We start from the raw sequence: 18,207 nt of genomic DNA on the forward strand, positions 1-18,207 counted from the left end.
ATTTGGAGCCAGGGATGTCAAACAAATGGATGAGTCACTTTTACATTGATTTCCATCCAAATGTATATGATAGTATAGAATCAAAGCTGAGACTGGGAGCAGTCAAGCAGGCAGGATGTTGAGGTGCCTTTAAAGCCAATTTAGTGAGTTTGAATATAAAAAAAATTAACTAGAAACAACTCTCCTATTAAAAATTGAACTTGATATTTTACGTCCTCGGAAAGCTATCCCTCCAAATTTGCTATAAAATTTCAATGATGACCTTGATGTCATATTAACTAATAATCTCCACAGAGATTCAGCCATTCAAAGTCTCAAAAGCAGTTTTACTAATGGAAACGCATACATGAACATAAGCCAATCCTATCAGCTAGTGCATCTACAGTAAAAACAAACAAACAAAAAAAACAAAAAACAAAAATGCAACAACAACAACATATTAAAATGAGAAAGATCTAAGGTTAATTGATTGGATATTTAATATGCATAAGTAATATTTTATGAAGGGAAAACAAAGAACCAAGTAACAAAGTATACTAGTAAACTAAAACAAACCTGAGTTTAAGCTGTACTGATAAATGGGATAGAGAAAAGGAAAGTGATATCCCTGTCATAGTCAGGATACATGAGTAATACAGTTATTCTGCAACATCAAACTTTAGAAGAGGCACTGAAAATTAGAATCTTTTAGGAGGAATGAGATCAGAACCATTCATCATGGATAAACAGAGGATAACAAAGAATAGGGAAAAAATGTTCAGATTGTAGAAATGAGGTCGGGAAATTTAATTTGGAGAAAACTAATTTGGCCATTACATGATATATTATAAAAGTAATTTTAATTTATCTATTGTCTCCCCCACTAGAATGGAAGTGCCATAAGGGCAGACACTGTATTTTTCACCGTATTCCCAATTTCACAATGAGTGTCTGCCACATACAAAGATCAATGAATATTTACCAAATGAAAGAATGAACAGCTTGACCAACCTATGAGACAGACACTAGGTCTATATCCATTTACAGATAAAAAAATTTAGGCTTAAAGAAGCTGAATTTTGTATATTAAACTTTGCTGTTTTGCAACTCTAAACATTTACAACCCATTGTTTAGTCTTCCATTCAATATTCATTCTAGCAGTGGAAAACAAATAAGCAAATAAGCTGTTAAACTTATAATGTCATATAGCTAGTACTGTGAGTACAAACCACAAGGTAACAGCATTGAGAGTTACATGGGCTTACGTTTTAAATAGGTTTGCACAGGAAAGCTTCTCAGAGGAGGTGACAATAAGGAAAAGTGTGCATGAAGTGAGAGAGTCAAAAAACTATCTGGAGGACTATTACAGGTTATTACAAGAGGTAAACAAGTTAGTATATATTACCTTGCTTTCTACAATGCACACAGCAAACGATACTCTCAATAACTATTATTTTATTATATTGCTCTTATTTTTTATAAATAATGAATTTCCCCACTAAATTATAAATTTGTCAGACATTCATTTTTCTTTCCCTATAGCTCCTTAAATAATGCCTACCAAATATTCAATAAAAATTTATAGAACTGAAAATAGGAAGACGCAATTATCATTTCATTAATTAGAAATAGTAACAGACTATATATAAAGTCATCATATGGCTGAGTCAATCTGACTCTGTTAAATCACTGTCACTTAATCTCTTCTGGATTTAAAAGAAAGATAAGAAGGAAAAAGTTATACAATGTCTAGAGTCAATAAGTCATAGATTTTAAAAAAAAGAGTAAAAAGTATCAGAATAAAAATGAAGTTACCAATATTAGGCCACTATCTTGACCATTTACATGCTCTGTTTGCCTCCATCAGATTAATACATTTTTCTAGCGCAAGGTCTCTACCACACAGGCTTCCAATTCTTTATGTCTTCCTAAAACAAGCACAGGGACTGGTATATAGCAAACATTCGATAAATCTTTATTTAACTAAATTGGACTAAAAACAACTTTAGTAGTTCTGATGCTTTAAAGTTAGTTCAAATTTTAAAACAAAACAAAACAAAACAATAAAATAAAATAGGAAGTTACAACAGAAAAAATATCAAGTGTTAGGTTTTGACTCTGCAGTAAATGAGTAGAGAACAAGGGGAGTTTTTACCAAAGACTGAAATATAAGTGATGGTGTGGTACAGGCAGTGTTAGAGACAGACTAGTGGAACAGACCATAGGGACTCTAGTATGGGGTAGCATTTTCACAGTGTTGAGATTTTTCTCTACCTCCTCCCAAGCACCAAAATATAAATCAGATTGATACATCTGAATATAATAAGTAATCAAAGAGCTGTAAGAAAACATATCTATAAGGGTGCCTGGGTGGCTCAGTCAGTTAAGCCTCCGACTTCAGCTCAGGTCATGATCTCACGGTCTGTGGTTTAGAGCCCAGCATCGGGCTCTGTGCTGACAGCTCAGAGCCGGGAGCCTGCTTTGGATTCTGTGTCTCCCTCTCTCTCTCTGTCCCTCCCCCACTTGCACTATGTCTCTCTCTCAAAAAAAAAAAAAAAAAAAAAAAAAAAAAAAAAAAAAAAAAAAAAATTAAAAAATTAAAAAAAAAAAAGAAAACATACCCGAATGGATAAATATGTGATATATATGTATATATGTATACACACACACACACAATGGAGTATTACTCGGCAATCAAAAAAAATGAAATCTTGCCATTTGCAACTACGTACGTGGAACTAGAGAGTATTATGCTAAGCGAAATTAGTCAGAGAAAGACAAATATCATATGACTTCAGTCATATGAGGACTTTAAGATACAAAACATATGAACACAAGGGAAGGGAAACAAAAATAATATAAAAACAGGGAGGGGGACAAAACATAAGAGACTCTTAAATATGGAGAACAAACAGAGGGTTACTGGAAGGGTTGTGGGGGGCGGATAGACTAAATGGGTAAGGGGCATTAAAGACTCTATCTACTCTTGAAATTATTGTTGCACTATACGCTAACTAACTCGGATGTAAATTAAAAAAAGAAAACATATGTATATAATTTTCTGAACTCCAAAGTGAGAAGATGTTTTAAGCCACATAATCAGTAGTAGATTATAACCTAAGCATAAAGATTTATGAATTTGACTACTTAAAATTAAAAATTTTTCAAAGTCAAAAAATATCTTGAATAAAATTGAGGCCAACAAAAAGGGTAAATATTTTTTTAATGTATATGACATCATAGAGTTAATCTTAGTAAATAAATAAGTGAAAGAAATATCTTATTTTTTCAAATCAATAGGAAATTCACAATAAAAGATATACAAGCTAAGATATATAAAATAATATTAATCTATAATAGATAATTATCTGTAATGAATATTCTTTAATAATTAATCTGTACTGAAAAATGCAAAAAAATAGCCTAAATATTCCATAACAGTGAACTGGTTATATAAATAATATGTGATACAATAATAAGCTTTCATTAAATACAGCAAGTGAAAATTTACAAAGCATCATGAAGCTTAAAAAGCAGGTTGCAGGGGTGACTGGTAGCTCAGTCAGTTAAGTGTCTGACTCTTGATTTCAGCTCAGGTCATGATTTCACCAGCTATAAGTTCCGGCCCTACATCCAGCCCCACATGGAGCCCAGCATCCATTCTCACTCTCTGCCACTCCCCGACTGTGTGTGCGTGTGCACACGCACTCTCTTTCAAAAATAAATAAATAAACTTAAAATAAACAGGTTGCAAAATGGTATGAATAAGTAACAATTTTTAACAATGCTTTTAAATTTTTTTAATGTTTACTTATTTTTGAGAGAGAAAGAGAGAGAGAGACAGAGATCAGAGACAGAGAGCATGAGTGGGGGAGGAGCACAGAGAGAGGGAGATGCAGAATCTGAAGCAGGATCCAAGCTCTGAGCTGTCAGCAGAGCCTGACGCGGAGCTTGAGAACCAGGAGATCATGACATGAGCCAAAGTTGGATGCTTAATTGACTGAGCCACCCAGGTGCCCCAATTTTTAATAATTTTTTTGTATGATACATATGTATATAGACTATGCACAATGTTTGATAATATGAGTAAATAAATGTAGATCTTATGTATGTATGTATACATGTATCAGAAAAAGCATTTATGCATTAGAAAAAGCATGTAAGGACCTATACACTAAATTATTCCTAGTACTGATCTCAGAGAGTAACATTATGGCAGATATTTTTCTTCTTGTGATTTCTTTCCAAATTTTCTACAATAAACACAAATTACTTTTTATAAACATAAAAGTCACTAAAACAAGTCCTAGTCTATGTTGCAGAAAAAAGATTAGATAATATATTACTAGATTTCCGAAATGTTAAGTAAGCCTGTTGAAAAAGTCTATCTGTCCCTAGAAGTTTACCTCTATGAGCTGCATAGACTTAAAAAAAAAAAAAAAAAAAAAAGTAAGGATGGAAGGAAAGAAGATGGAGTGAGGAGGGAGGGAAGAAAGAGAATAAAGAAAAAAGAAAGGAAAAACAAAGGAAAGAAAAATAAGATTTGGCAAAAACAGCAACCACTTGTAATGGTATCTATTAGATTTCTGGAAGCCAAACTTTAATCGATCACACCTTTAACGAAATTTTCAAAGAAATACACAGAGTGTAATGAAGAAAACTTGAGAAGTTTGAGGGTATATTTATATAGTAAACATACTATTATAAGAAAAAACAGATAAAACATGCATCAATTTCAGTGATAGAACCATTATAGTTACAATTTCAAATAAGTAAAAATAAAAAGCAAGCAATGATAACTTAGAACAAAATAAATAGAAACTGCTAAAGGCTATTCTCTACCAGTAATCATAGAAAACAAGTCTTCCTCATTAAATAAAAATTTAGGTATGAAGTTTGGTTGTATCTCATCAAAAATGAAAAATGAAAACCAATTTATAATCCCTAAAAAAACTTCAGAAAGAACCTGTACATACATGGTTAAGAGGACAAGATGCAGTCCCTCGAAGACAGGAAAAGGCTACTTCAGTTCTAGCCCATGATGGTGCTTCTCAGAATGAAGGTATTCATTCTGGCTTAGGATATTACCAGAGTTTTTAAAGCACCGAAGAATCTGATAAGTTCTATGGTAGACGTCTCCAAGAATCCATAAAAGTGACCTGGCCAAACTCCATAATGAAGCCATCTAAGATCAAATCAAATTCCACTGAACCAGCCTCTAGGGCAACAACAAAAGACTATTCACTTGACTCAGTCATACTTGCTGTTAGGTATTTCAGTTTCTCTTCCAAACAGAGGGGAAAAGTTCAGAAAGATTATGTACTAAACACTTCTTTTAACCCTGAAATCCAATCAATTTCTTTTTTTGTCACTTGTCTCTTTAAAAGTAACCCAACCCCTTTCCTTTATTATGTGCAGCTTTACTCTGTTCATTTTTATTTCCCAATAGCAGAATGCCTTAAATAAATTCTTAAAAACCAACACACCAACAAATAAATAAATTAAAACTCAATGACTATAAAAAGTACACCATCTAACCTGCTTAATTATTAAGAGGTAAACAGAATGCATTTCTGAATTATTTAATCTCCTTCCACTAAAAACTTTAAAGTTTTTGAGCTTGGAATGTGTACCCTTTCTAAGAACCCATAATCAATTATTTTAAAATATTCTATTAAGCCATTTTAATAAAAGCAATTTAAAAACATCAAAGTAAGTGTGAATTTAAACATTTGCATAAGTGCATTAGAAATACAACACATTTTTAAGATTTCAGAGGTCAGTAAAATTTCCTTCTTTCTAATTGTCCATTGTCCTCTTTCAAATACCCTACTCCACAATACATTTCAACACAATGAGTAGAAATGTTCTCTTCTAAATTATATTAATGAGATTGATAGAATACTGGCTTTGGAGCATTTATATAATGTTCTTGCTCCTAAGCATATCATAAGAAATATACCACTATAAAACTATGGAAAATGTTAATAATTCTGAAACTATAAGAAAATAAAGAATGAACAGTAAATAAAATTTATCATTTTCTCTGGACAAAATACTAGCTCAGCTAAGAATGACTGCTGCTTGACACAAGTAAATACTGATTCCCTGGAAGGCCAGCTAATTAAATTTCTGGCTAGCTAAGTGTTCACCAGAGAAAATAAAGTTTTTGTTTTGATTCTTTTAACTGAAAACCTAAGATGTACTAGCAGATTTCCCTGCCTTGGTAAATAGGGTTTTATAATTTTATCTTCATTAAAGATGAAAAATTTATACTGCCATAGAGGATGGCCCTTAATCTTTTGGGGAGGGGGTGGTCATAAGCCCCTCTGAGAAGATGATAGAAAACCAAGGATCTCTTTCTCTAGAAAAGTGTACATGTTCTCAAAATTTTATATGTTTCCAGGAGTCCAGGGACCCACAAAAAGATCATGTGCCTTAGAATTTTATAAAATTGTAAATGCATACACGTTGGAGACTGTACAGACAACACAGTGATCCCAGGCAGAACAAGGATGTTTAAAGTTGCTTTTTGAAGACATCTTTAATAGTGAAGTGCTTTCTTATGATTTGTTTCCTTTCCTCTAAAAGGGGAGTGTAAAAACAACTCTGCTTAATTTAGTCTTGGTTAAAGGTTAAGTATGTTTCCTTTTAGGATAATTGCACTACCAGAGTTTGAGCTTTAAAACAAAATAGTACTGTTTTCAAATCATTCCACATTCTAGACGTGGCAACAATTTTCTTACACTTTTTTAACTCTTAGAGGAGGCAGTGTCAGAGAGAAAGCTATTTAACGTTCACCTTTACTTCTAAAAATTATCAGATAATTGCACATACATAAACATTCCCTGTAGTGAGGTTTTATTCTAAGTACTTTATGTGTATTTACTTATTTACACCTCACAAAAACTCTAGGTGGTGGGTACCTAGATACCAGATGTCATTTTCCACATTTTATTGACATTTAAACTAAGGCATAGAGAGATTATGTGATTCACCAAAGATCGCCTCTGTACTGAATGGCAGAACCAGGATGCATTCACAGTCTGGCCACTCAGTCTGCACTTCTGCAAACAATATTACGTTTCCAGTGTCATGAGCTGATGGGTTTTCTTGCGTGGTTGTGTATTTAACACAATATAGTCTTCACTACCATGCAAGACACATTCATACTGGTTTTCCCAGACATAAACATTTGAGGAGTTGTTCCTAGATTGCTGACAAAACTGGCACCACCTGTGTGCAGCTGGCAATTATATACTGCTGTTCACTTAAATGCCCAGATGGAAAAAAATAAAGTGTCACTATGTCAGTAAATGTGGAATCCTACAATAAAATCTGACCCTTCATTTCCTTTTTCGAAAAAGTTCCAGTGAGATACAAAATTCAATGATTGTACAGTCTAAAGGCCAACCAAGACAACAGGATGAATGGCCCATAGTGTCATAATCACAGTTCCCAAAGATGAGGGCCTACGAGATGCTCCAGTGGCTAAGTTAGCTGCAACAACATGAACATTTCCTTGGCATATCCTTCTCACTGATGGATTGAGAGCTCCCAGAGATAGCGACATACTTCTCTCATCTGCTTTCAGTGCACCAACCTTAATATTTCGTGTAGTCCCATAAAAAGCAAAGGCTGGTAAGAAAGGAATAAAGGAAGAGAGAAAGAGAGGAAGAAAGGGAGAGAGCGAGAGAGGGGGGAGGGAAGGAAAGAAAGAAGAAAAGAAAGACACAAAGAAAAAAATTCCATTTTTATAGTTTGTACAGAAGAGTTTTCAGTTAAAAATTTGTTCCATTTAATTTTTATTCAATTACTCTTTACACATAAATGCAATTAAGCAGGTACCAGTGAGATACAAATATAAAAGGGCAAAATAAGGCAGAATGTTCAGAGCCCTAAAAATGGTTAAAGATCAGATAAACAGGAAAAAAAGCACAGCACAAGGCTAACAGGAATATAGATGCAAGAATGCAGAACAAGAAAGAACCTTGGTAACTGAGGCAGCTTCTCTTCATTAGACCCAGGGATTTTTATGAAGTAATTGATTCCAAAGCAGCCAAGTCAGGCTGGGAATGAAAACCTGGTCAAAATAAAATAACATCTTCAGCAACTTTTGTCTCTAACTCATCCTATATGCCATAATAAAACAAATATTAAGAAATCATCCAGCCATTACCTTATTTCCTGTAATGACTCCCAATCACGTAGACTATCAATGTGTTTGGTTTATAAAGTCTTCCATAATCTGGTTGCGTTGTGTATTCTGTCTTCCAAATAATAAAGAAATTTTACCCTCCAATCCAATCAGATAAGATTTTAAACCAGTATACATTGATTTGGCAAACATTTATTGAGGCCTATAATATGTTAAGGAGTGTTCATGTAACTGAAATCTACATGGTCTGGGAGCCAAACAACGAATGCTAATCTCCAATTTCTCCAAAACTCTATCTCAATGCTTTCTCTCTTTTCTTATTCTTATCCAGACATCTCTCCATGGTCTTCCCTTGGACTCAACAAAAAATTGATTCCAATACGATCAGTTCAATCACTCTCATTTTAGCTCAGACACATTTCAGTTTTGAAAATCTCATCATAAAGACATATATACAGAAGGCTATCCTTATGCGCTGTTCCCACTAACACTCTCACACAGACACAAACATGGATCTCAAATTAACATGACACACATAAACTCTTACTAGGATCCAGACACACTTGTCTTCTATCTATGCTTTTATCAAGCCACACTTGTTTGGGGCTTTGGAACTTGGTCTTCTAAGGCTCTTCCCCCAGATCATTTCATGGTGGCTTCCCCTTCTCATCATTCAGTCTCAGCTCAAATGGCACCTCATTATTCTTTATCCCATTATCCGTATTTTCTGACCCAAGTCACTCTTTCCTTCACCATCCAGTTTTATTTTCTTCATAGGTTATCACTCTCTGCAATCATTTTGTTTATTTAAAAACTCATTCACTGTGTGTCTTCCTACATTAGGGATCCTACCAATTTAGCTACATGTAACTCACTGCCAAATCACTTTCCCCTGGCATTATGCCTGGCATACAGTAAGCACTCAAATATCTGAAGAATGAATAAATATATACAAAAATAATTATGGAGTTAATATTCAATCTGTAAATATTTTTACCTACAGTGAACAATATGATTTTTTTAAGTTAAATCCCAGACTGAGGAATGCTCTGCCCCTAACATAATTACATTTAGGAGAAAGATCCAAGATACATTTGATGACACTTGAGAGTTTTAACAAAAGAGAGTATCAAAGAATTAGACCTAACTTGTCTTGATACTTAAGACTAACATCATTGCTCCTCTTAACCACAGTTCCCTCTGTATTCCCCCATTAAACCTACTGATATATCATCATCAACATTTATAATGTCAAGAACAGTTGAATTTAACTGAATGAAGGCAGTGACAGTGTCACATATCTCATTTTGGATGTTTATTGCTAAAATTATTGAGTCAGTACCCATGAAAGATGGAAGATGCAGGGTACGACTAGACCCTAAGTATAACATGTACAGATTCACTGCCTCCCTCATTCAGTGTACAAATATTCTACCTATGCCCATATTTGACAAAAATTCTAAATACTTCTAAAGATTAAAAAAAATCATTCATTTAAACAAGGGATCAGCAAACTTTCTGTAAAAGGCCAAATGATAAACGTTTTTGGCTTTGTAGGTAATACAGTTTCTGTCTTAGTTACTCAGCTCTGCCATCATCTCATGAAAGCAGCCACAGGAGGAGCGCCTGGGTGGCTCAGTGGGTTAAGCGTCCGACTTCAGCTCAGGTCACGATCTCGCGGTCCGTGAGTTCGAGCCCCACATCGGGCTCTGGGCTGATGGCTCAGAGCCTGGAGCCTGCTTCCGATTCTGTGTCTCCCTCTCTCTCTGCCCCTCCCCCGTTCATGCTCTGTCTCTCTCTGTCCCAAAAATAAATAAAAAAGTTGAAAAAAAAAATAAAATAAATAAATAAAACGTTAAAAAAAAATAAAAAAAGAAAGAAAGAAAGCAGCCACAGGCAATAAATACATAAACAAATGGCATGCCTGTATCAATAAAGCTTTACTTACAAAAACTGTGGGATCATCAGGGAAATGCAAATGAAAACCAAATCACCTCACACCTGTTAGAATGGCTATTTTCAAGAAGGTAAGAAACAAGAAGGGTTAGTGAGGATGTGGAGAAAAAGAAACCTTTGTGCACTGTTGATGCGAATGTAAATTGGTACAGCCAGTATGGAAAACAGTATGGAGGTTTCTCAAAAATTTAAAAATAGAACTCCCCTATGATCCAGCATTTCCACTTGTGAGTATATCATGAAGGAAACAAAATTACTCTCTCAAAAAGATATCTGCACCCTAATGTTCAGTGTAGTACTATTTACAATAGCTAAGACTATTAGTTGATAGATGGATGAATGGATTTAAAAAAAAAAGTGGCATGTATATACAATGAATGGAACATTGTTCAGCCATAAAAAAAAAAAAAAGGAACTCTTGCTATTTGAGGGCATTATAAGATAAGTGAAATAAGTCAGTAGAGAAAGACAAATATCATATGATCTTATTTATATCTAATGGAATTTTATATATGTGGAATTTAAGAAATGAAACAGATAAACATAGGGGGAAAAAAGAGAAAGGCAAACAAACCATAAAACAGACTCTTAGCTACAGAGAACAAACTGAGGGTTTCTGGTGGGGAGGTAGGTGAGGGGATGTGTTAAATGGGTGATGGGTATTAAGAAGGGCACCTGTGATGAGCACTGGGTGTTATATGTTAGTGATGAATCACTAAATTCTACTCCTGAAACTAATATTACCCTATATGTTAACTAACTGGAATTTAAAAAAAACCTAAAAAGTAAATAAAATAAATACCCCCCCCCCAAAAAAAAAACCAAACAAAAAAACTAAACTCATAGAGACAAAGAACAGATTGGTAGTTGCCAGGGTGTGAAGGAGGGACAGGGTGGGGCTGGGTGGGTGGGTTGGTTTGTATGTGAAATGAGTGAAGGTGGTCTAAAGGTGCAAACTTCCAGTTATAAAATGAATAAGTCCTGGGGATGTAATGTGTATTATGGTGAAAATATTATACTGCACATCTGGAAGTTGCTAAGAGATTAGATCTTAAAAGTTCTCATCACACATACAAAGGTGTTAACTACGTGTGGTGATGGGTGTTAACTAGACTTCTTGAGGTGATCATTTTGCAATATATACATATATCATATCATGTTATATACCTGAAACTAATATACTGTTATATATCAATTATACCTCAATAATAAAAATAAACAGTAGGACAGATTTGTTGACCACTGATCTAAATTCACCAGTAAAGCCTACTGAATTTCTACATAGAGGAGATTTAACAACACAATTTAATTGGAAGGGGTACTATGAGGACTTGTGTCAGAAGCTGTTTTTGTGAGATATGCATGTTGATTTTACATGAATTATAATACTATCTGGGAGGAATGATGCGAATGTCAAGGGACCTAAACCCCTCAGGTCACCCTTGTCACTGCCATCTGATCCTACAATCAATTTGGGGGTATTTTTGGCATTACATTTTGGCCTTATATATGATTCATTGTCTTTCCATAAATATCCAATACATCAGATTATTTGTATCCTAACATTAAAATTATTTTTGAAAAGCCACAGTAAATACTTGGTTGAAGTTTAAAAAATATATTCCCTTTATCCATGCTAATTTTGCAATTCTATTTTAAACAACTATTAATTTTGTCAGACATGATTTGTTTGTAATAAACTCATTTTGTTCATTGCTCATGATTCCTTTGTCTTCAAGATGTTTACTGATTTCTCTGCCAGTGTTTTATTGAAAATGTCAGGCTATTTCAAGTTACATTTTCATTACATCTATCATAAGAATTGTTTCTCCTTCAAATTCCTTTAGGTCATCTAAATTTCTCCATTAGAACATACCTTCATATATCCAAAGGACTAAATATCCCTTTACTTGATTCTTATTGATAACTATTTTTAAAAGACATTTTAAATCCATTTTATGCTTCTCAAAATTGTATCCCAACACCAAAATAGCTACACAATTAAACTAAAATTTGGTGCATAAAGATTCTAAATGATCCACATTGATCCACATTGTCATGAGATAAACTATTAATCAGTAACACTATCATTTTCTATTCTCCACTTTACATTTGCTATAATAAATTCTAGTGCCAATCAGCTTTCATTAACCTATCAGCCCTTCTATCTGTGATAACCAATAATCCACCTTTCTGACATCCAATTCTGCTTTATCTCTTCTGGCTACATAAATCTCTAGAGCCTATGGTGTCAAAATATTTTTTTGGCTTCAACCAGACTACTGTAAAAACACTACAGCTATAACGTTTAAATGTAAAGTTTGCCATTATGTTACATCCGCACATCATACAGCCATGAATTTTAAAATAAAATAAGAAAATATAAGATTTTTAGATAATATTATAAAAACTGCTTCAATTGTATTCAGTATTCAATAAGTGAAAACACTTGAGAATTCTAGCAAAAGTAAACCTTGAGATGGTTGAAATATCCATTCTAAATAATGGGAACATTTAGGTAATTGTCTGTACAAAACAAGGATCCGACTTTTTGAGGTCATAAAAAGCTTGACCTTCCCAGGTAAGATGAATGTGGAAAGCTTACCACTAAATTACACAATAGGGATAAGATTATTGAATCTGTCTGCAAAATAACATTCTCAAAATCTTCATAGAGAACTGATTCATTAAAGAAATAACTGAAGATTCTTTCTCTTTTGAAAGATATGAAAGAGAATCACAAAACATTGCAATATTTGCAAAAGAGGATGGAGTACTCATGTCTCACTTGTGAAACATGAATACCTCCTTTATTACCTATGTTCTTGCTATGTATTGAAAATACTGAAGAAAAGCAGTTCCAAAAGAACACAGGTTTGCTGATCCTGGGTTCCTGTTAATATCACATGATAGAGTAGAAGCCTTCACATACAATCAAGATGACAGTTACTTTGTACTCTGAGGGACCGATTTTTCTCTGTAGACATGAGCACAGCACAAATCACAAAGTACTAAAAATTGAGCGTAAGTGCAAACCTCTCAATTTCACTCAGGTAACAGCAAAAGGACAAGTTTAGCTACATATGAAAAGAAATCGGGTCCAAGAAGTTGAAGGGGAGAGCAGACTGGCATTAGGATCATTTATCTGACTCTATAAGTTCATCTGCCTCACTGAAAAGAATTAAAGCAGCTTTGCCAAATATTTGTCTTGTTTAGCTACAAGCTGTCTTACTGCAATCTCACCCACACCTCATCCTCGCCCTAGCTCCCGTCCTCTCCTCAGCTATCACTTCCTTCATAATGGTCTCTCTTCCCACCTAAACTCTAACCTCTCTCTCCCTCTCCCTCCCATCATGTACACACACACACACATACACACACACACACACACAAAGAAATACACACTGCGTGATGTTAACTGTTAAAGGATATTTTCTTTGAAAAAAATCACGTATGATTATTGATATGACAATACAGAAGTATGTCAGCCACTGAAGAATTACCATGCTATAAACAAACATGACAAAGATTCACATAAAGTGCCTAATGGACCTATAAGAAGTAGTCAGGCTAGTATGAAATGCTATTAATTGCAATAAATATGTCATATTCTACTAGTGATTATATCTCTCCACTTCAAATACACAGATATTTAGGATAATTTTGATAATTAAAAAACTGAGCCAAGTTAGAATGAAAGATAGAAAAGGAAATCTCTGATTGTCAGAAAAGAACAGAGAACTCAAAGGTAGAGCCAAGGGTGGGGCTGAAGCCTTGTTGGACCCTAGAGCATCATATTCACATATACCCAGATATTTATGACGTTATATGGAATATCAACACCAAAGCATGGGCAACAGACAAGACCTAAATCCAAAGAGAGGCAAGGAGGAACAATTGAAACATGCTTATTAATGGATTCCCCCTCCATAAGGTGTAGAAAAAACTAGACTAGCACGGAGAAGCAGTAAAGATGCCTGAATTCTTCTTAGGGCTCTGGGTGGTATAAAGTCACATGAAAGATATTTGAAACCCAGATATGTTCCATAAGCACCTTAGGAGTCAGCATTTACACTATTCTTTTAGAACATAAAATCCAAGTTTAAACATTAACACAAAAACAATCTGGATTTCTTTAGACTCTTATGGGCATAGATCTAGGGTCATGGGATAAAAGAGAATGCCAAAACACTTTGGAAGGAGCCACAGAACTCTCACATAACAAACTCCTTCAACTGAAAAGGAGCTCACCGTAATATCAGAAATAGCTATTCTTTTGTTCATTCAGTCAACAAATATATATTAAATGCCTGTTGGAGGCAAGTATGATTTTAGACCCAGAAGGTAACAATAGTGAATAAAACATTGTTCCTGTCTTCAGCAAGTGTATTTTCCAGTAAGGGAGACAATGAACATAAAATATAAAATACAATGTCCCATACTAACAAATGCCATAAAGAAAAAGCAGGATGAGGGAAAAGAGAGAGAAGTTCTGAAGAGGCAGGTGTTTTTTTCCAGTTTTTATTTAAATCCAAGTTATAACATACAGTGTAATAATGATTTCAGGAGAATTTAATGATTCATCACTTACATATAACATCCAGTGTTCATCCCAAGTGTCCTTAATGCCTATCACCCATTTAGCCCACCTCCCTCCAGCAACCCTGAGTTTGTTCTCTATAGTTAAGAGTCTTATGGCTTATGGTTTGCTTCCTTCTCTCTCTGCGTGTTTGTGTGTGTGTGTGTGTGTGTGTGTGTGTGTGTGTGTCTTTTTGTGAAGAAGCAGGTATTTTAGATAGAATGCTGATAAAAAGGCATTCTAAGGTGAAATTCCGAAAGAACTCTGAACAAAGTGAAAGACTGAATCCCGAGGCAGAAGATACCTCAAGAGATGAGCCAAAAAAAAATCAGTAAAGATATAGAAGATTTAAACAATATAATTAATAATTTTGAACTAGCTGGTGTGTAGAAACTTTTCCCCTCGAGGATTGTATGTTCTTGCCAAACTTATGTGTAGTATGTATAAAATTCAACAATAACTGATCCATAAAAGAAGTCTCAACAAACTCAAGGAATTCATACCCTACAAAGCATGTTATCTGGCCACAATACAATAATATCAGGAATCAAGGCAAAAAGACAATTTAAAAATCCTTATATATTTGGAAACTAAAAAACACATTTATAAATATTCCATGAGTCAAAAAATCATAATGGAAATATTAAATATTTAAAACTAAACAACAATGAAGACACTACATATCAAAACCTGTGGGATGCAGCTAAAGTGGTACTTAGTAGAAAATTTATGACTTTAAGTGCATATATTACATGTTAAAAATTTCTAAAATTAATTAGTTAAGGATCTAACAGCAAGTTAAAAAATAATAGCAGAATAAAGCCAAATAAAGAAGGAAATAAATAATAAAGAATATAACAAGAATTAATGACATAGAACTTATGTACAGTAGAGTACAGTAGAGCTAAAATAGGTCCTTTAAAAAGCCGAAACTGGTTCCTTGAAAAGACAATAAAGTATTGTTTTAAACCATATGAAATTGTCAAAATTCAACCTAATAATAAAATCTATACTGATCAAAATATTATTAATCATTAAATATTAAGCAGGAAGAGGCACTGATTAGAAACTCTAGGAATGAAGAGAATATATCTCTAAAGATAGAGGAAACATTAAAATATTATGAGAGAATATACTAAACAACTGAAGGACAATCAACTTACAAACTGAAATGAAATGGGCAATTTCCCAGAAAAGTGCAACATAACAAAATCAATACAATAAGAAATAGAAAACCTGAGTAACTTTATGATCAATAATTGATAGTAAAAAAGAGAACACAAGAAAGGAAAAGTATAGTCAATCTCACTTAAGAACTTAGGTGCAAAAATTCTAAATGAAATAACAAACCAAATAAAGCAAAATGAATGTGCATTTTTATACATATACACATAAATACATAATAATTATAGGAAATTTATCCCAGGAATGTAAGAATTATTCAACATCAGAAAATACAAATACAAAAACACTAATTCAAAAAAATATATGCACTCCCATGTTCACTGCACCATTATATACAATAGCCAAGATATGGACACTACTTAAGTGTCTATCAGTGGATAAATGGATAAAGAAGGTGTGGTATATATACACAATGGAATACTACCCAGCCTTCAAAAAGAAGGAAATCTTGCCATTTATGACAACACAGATAGGCCTGGAGGGTATTATACTAAGTAAAATAAGTCAGATGGAGAAAGTCAAATACGATATGATTTCACTTATATTCAGAATCTAAAAAACAAAACAAAACAAAAATTCATAAATACAGAGAATAGACTGGTGGTGACCAGAGGGGAAGGGGTTGGGCAAAATGGGTGAAGGGGTTCAATTTTATGGTGATTGGTAGTAACTAGTTTATCATGGTGATCACTTTGGAGTATATACAAATACCAAGTTATAATGTTGTACACCTTAAACTTATATAATCTTATATACCAATTTTACCTCAATAAAAACAGAAAATATATTAAGTGATACACATCACATTACCATATTCAGAGATTAACTGAGAAAAAAAACATCGTTTCTCAAATATAAACTAACAAAAAAACTCCAAACATTATAAAGATAAATAAAAGACATGCAATAGACTAAGAGAAGTTATTTGCAACATATATAACCAATAAAGCATTCCTATCCAAATATATAACAAGCATCAACAAATCATGAAAAACAAAACAAAACAAAAGCATTATAATTTTAAAAACTGCTGAAGAGAATACAAATGGAGAAATCAGAGAAAGCAAAACATGTTTGGCCAATAAGAATATGAAGAGAAGCTCAACTTTATAAAACGATTAAATTAAAGTAACAAATGGATACACTACCCTATCTTCTTATCAAAAGTTTAAAAGTCTATCAATATCGCTAATTGGAAAAGGTATGAAGAAAGGAGAACTCAGAAAATCTGGAGACCAATTTCTCACACCCTTACCTTTACCTTGTAAAGTTAAAAAATGTATATTCTCTAAACCAGCAATTCAAATACAGAAGTTATCTCACATTTATACAAGGAGATATTTACAAGGATATTTACTGTGACAATGACTGTAACATAAAAAAGAAGAAAGAAAAAAAAGGAAGGAAAGAAGAAAGGAAGAAAGAAGGAAGGAAGGAAATAAAGAAATGAGTGAAGGTGAGGGAATGAAGGGAGGGAAGGGAAGGGAAGAGAAGAAACTTTTAAATGTGTTTCAGTAGGAAATGGATAAATTGTGGCTCAGTGACACAATGGAATAACGCACAGGACTATATACAGCGGCTAAAATGCCTTGGGTCTATAAGTACCAACATAGATAATCATAAAGATAATGTTAAGTGAAACCAAAATATGCTGTAGAATGACTCAATATTTCTCAGTTCACAAGAACCTTCAATGTCTCATTCTTATTTTTTAACAGAGTCCTTAGTGTCTTAGTAATGTTTTCACAGCAAACTTAGCCTAAAAATATACCTAACAGAACCATTTATTTTGTAGTTTAGTTCTAAGCAACTCAATAAGTATTTATGTCCCAGCCACTTAGTGGTCATACAAAAAATAATAAACACAGATTAAAAGAAAAATATTATGTTAATTCAGCGCTTACATAACCATCCTTAGTTATTATTGGGATGTGTGTACCTGTTGAGCATTGCACAACTTCTCAAGCCTTGGAATCAGAATGGATGTGGCCACCTTGTCTCCCTGTTCTATATCAATTTTCACACAGTTCCTGCTTTCTATGACAGCACTTGACAAAAAAAACCAGCTTCTCAAACACATGACACCATCGAGATTAAATTAAATTTATTTTATTAATAATTAAAATATTATTAAATCAAATGCTGAAATTAAAATGTTGAAATTGTGAACTACTTCAAGTTGGTGACTGATCTAATGTTTGAAAAATGTGGAATATTGCCACGTTTCTCTTGAAAACTGAAAATACCCCACAACACACGTGTAGGTTCACTGTGGCACTCTGGGAGCACCTTGGTACCTACATTGGAAACCACAGCATTATAGTAAGGTATGATGTATGTATAACTTTT

At 33.6% G+C, this 18,207-nt stretch overlaps 1 protein-coding gene across 4 annotated transcripts in view; it reads right to left on the reverse strand.

The window, feature by feature from the left end:
• ZBTB20 (zinc finger and BTB domain containing 20) overlaps window positions 1-18,207 on the reverse strand; it is a 761,798-nt gene that overhangs the window by 611,879 nt on the left and 131,712 nt on the right. The gene's annotated exons all lie outside the window — the stretch shown is intronic.

Source organism: Panthera tigris, chromosome C2, assembly GCF_018350195.1.
Source record: "Panthera tigris isolate Pti1 chromosome C2, P.tigris_Pti1_mat1.1, whole genome shotgun sequence".
Lineage (NCBI taxonomy): Eukaryota > Metazoa > Chordata > Mammalia > Carnivora > Felidae > Panthera > Panthera tigris.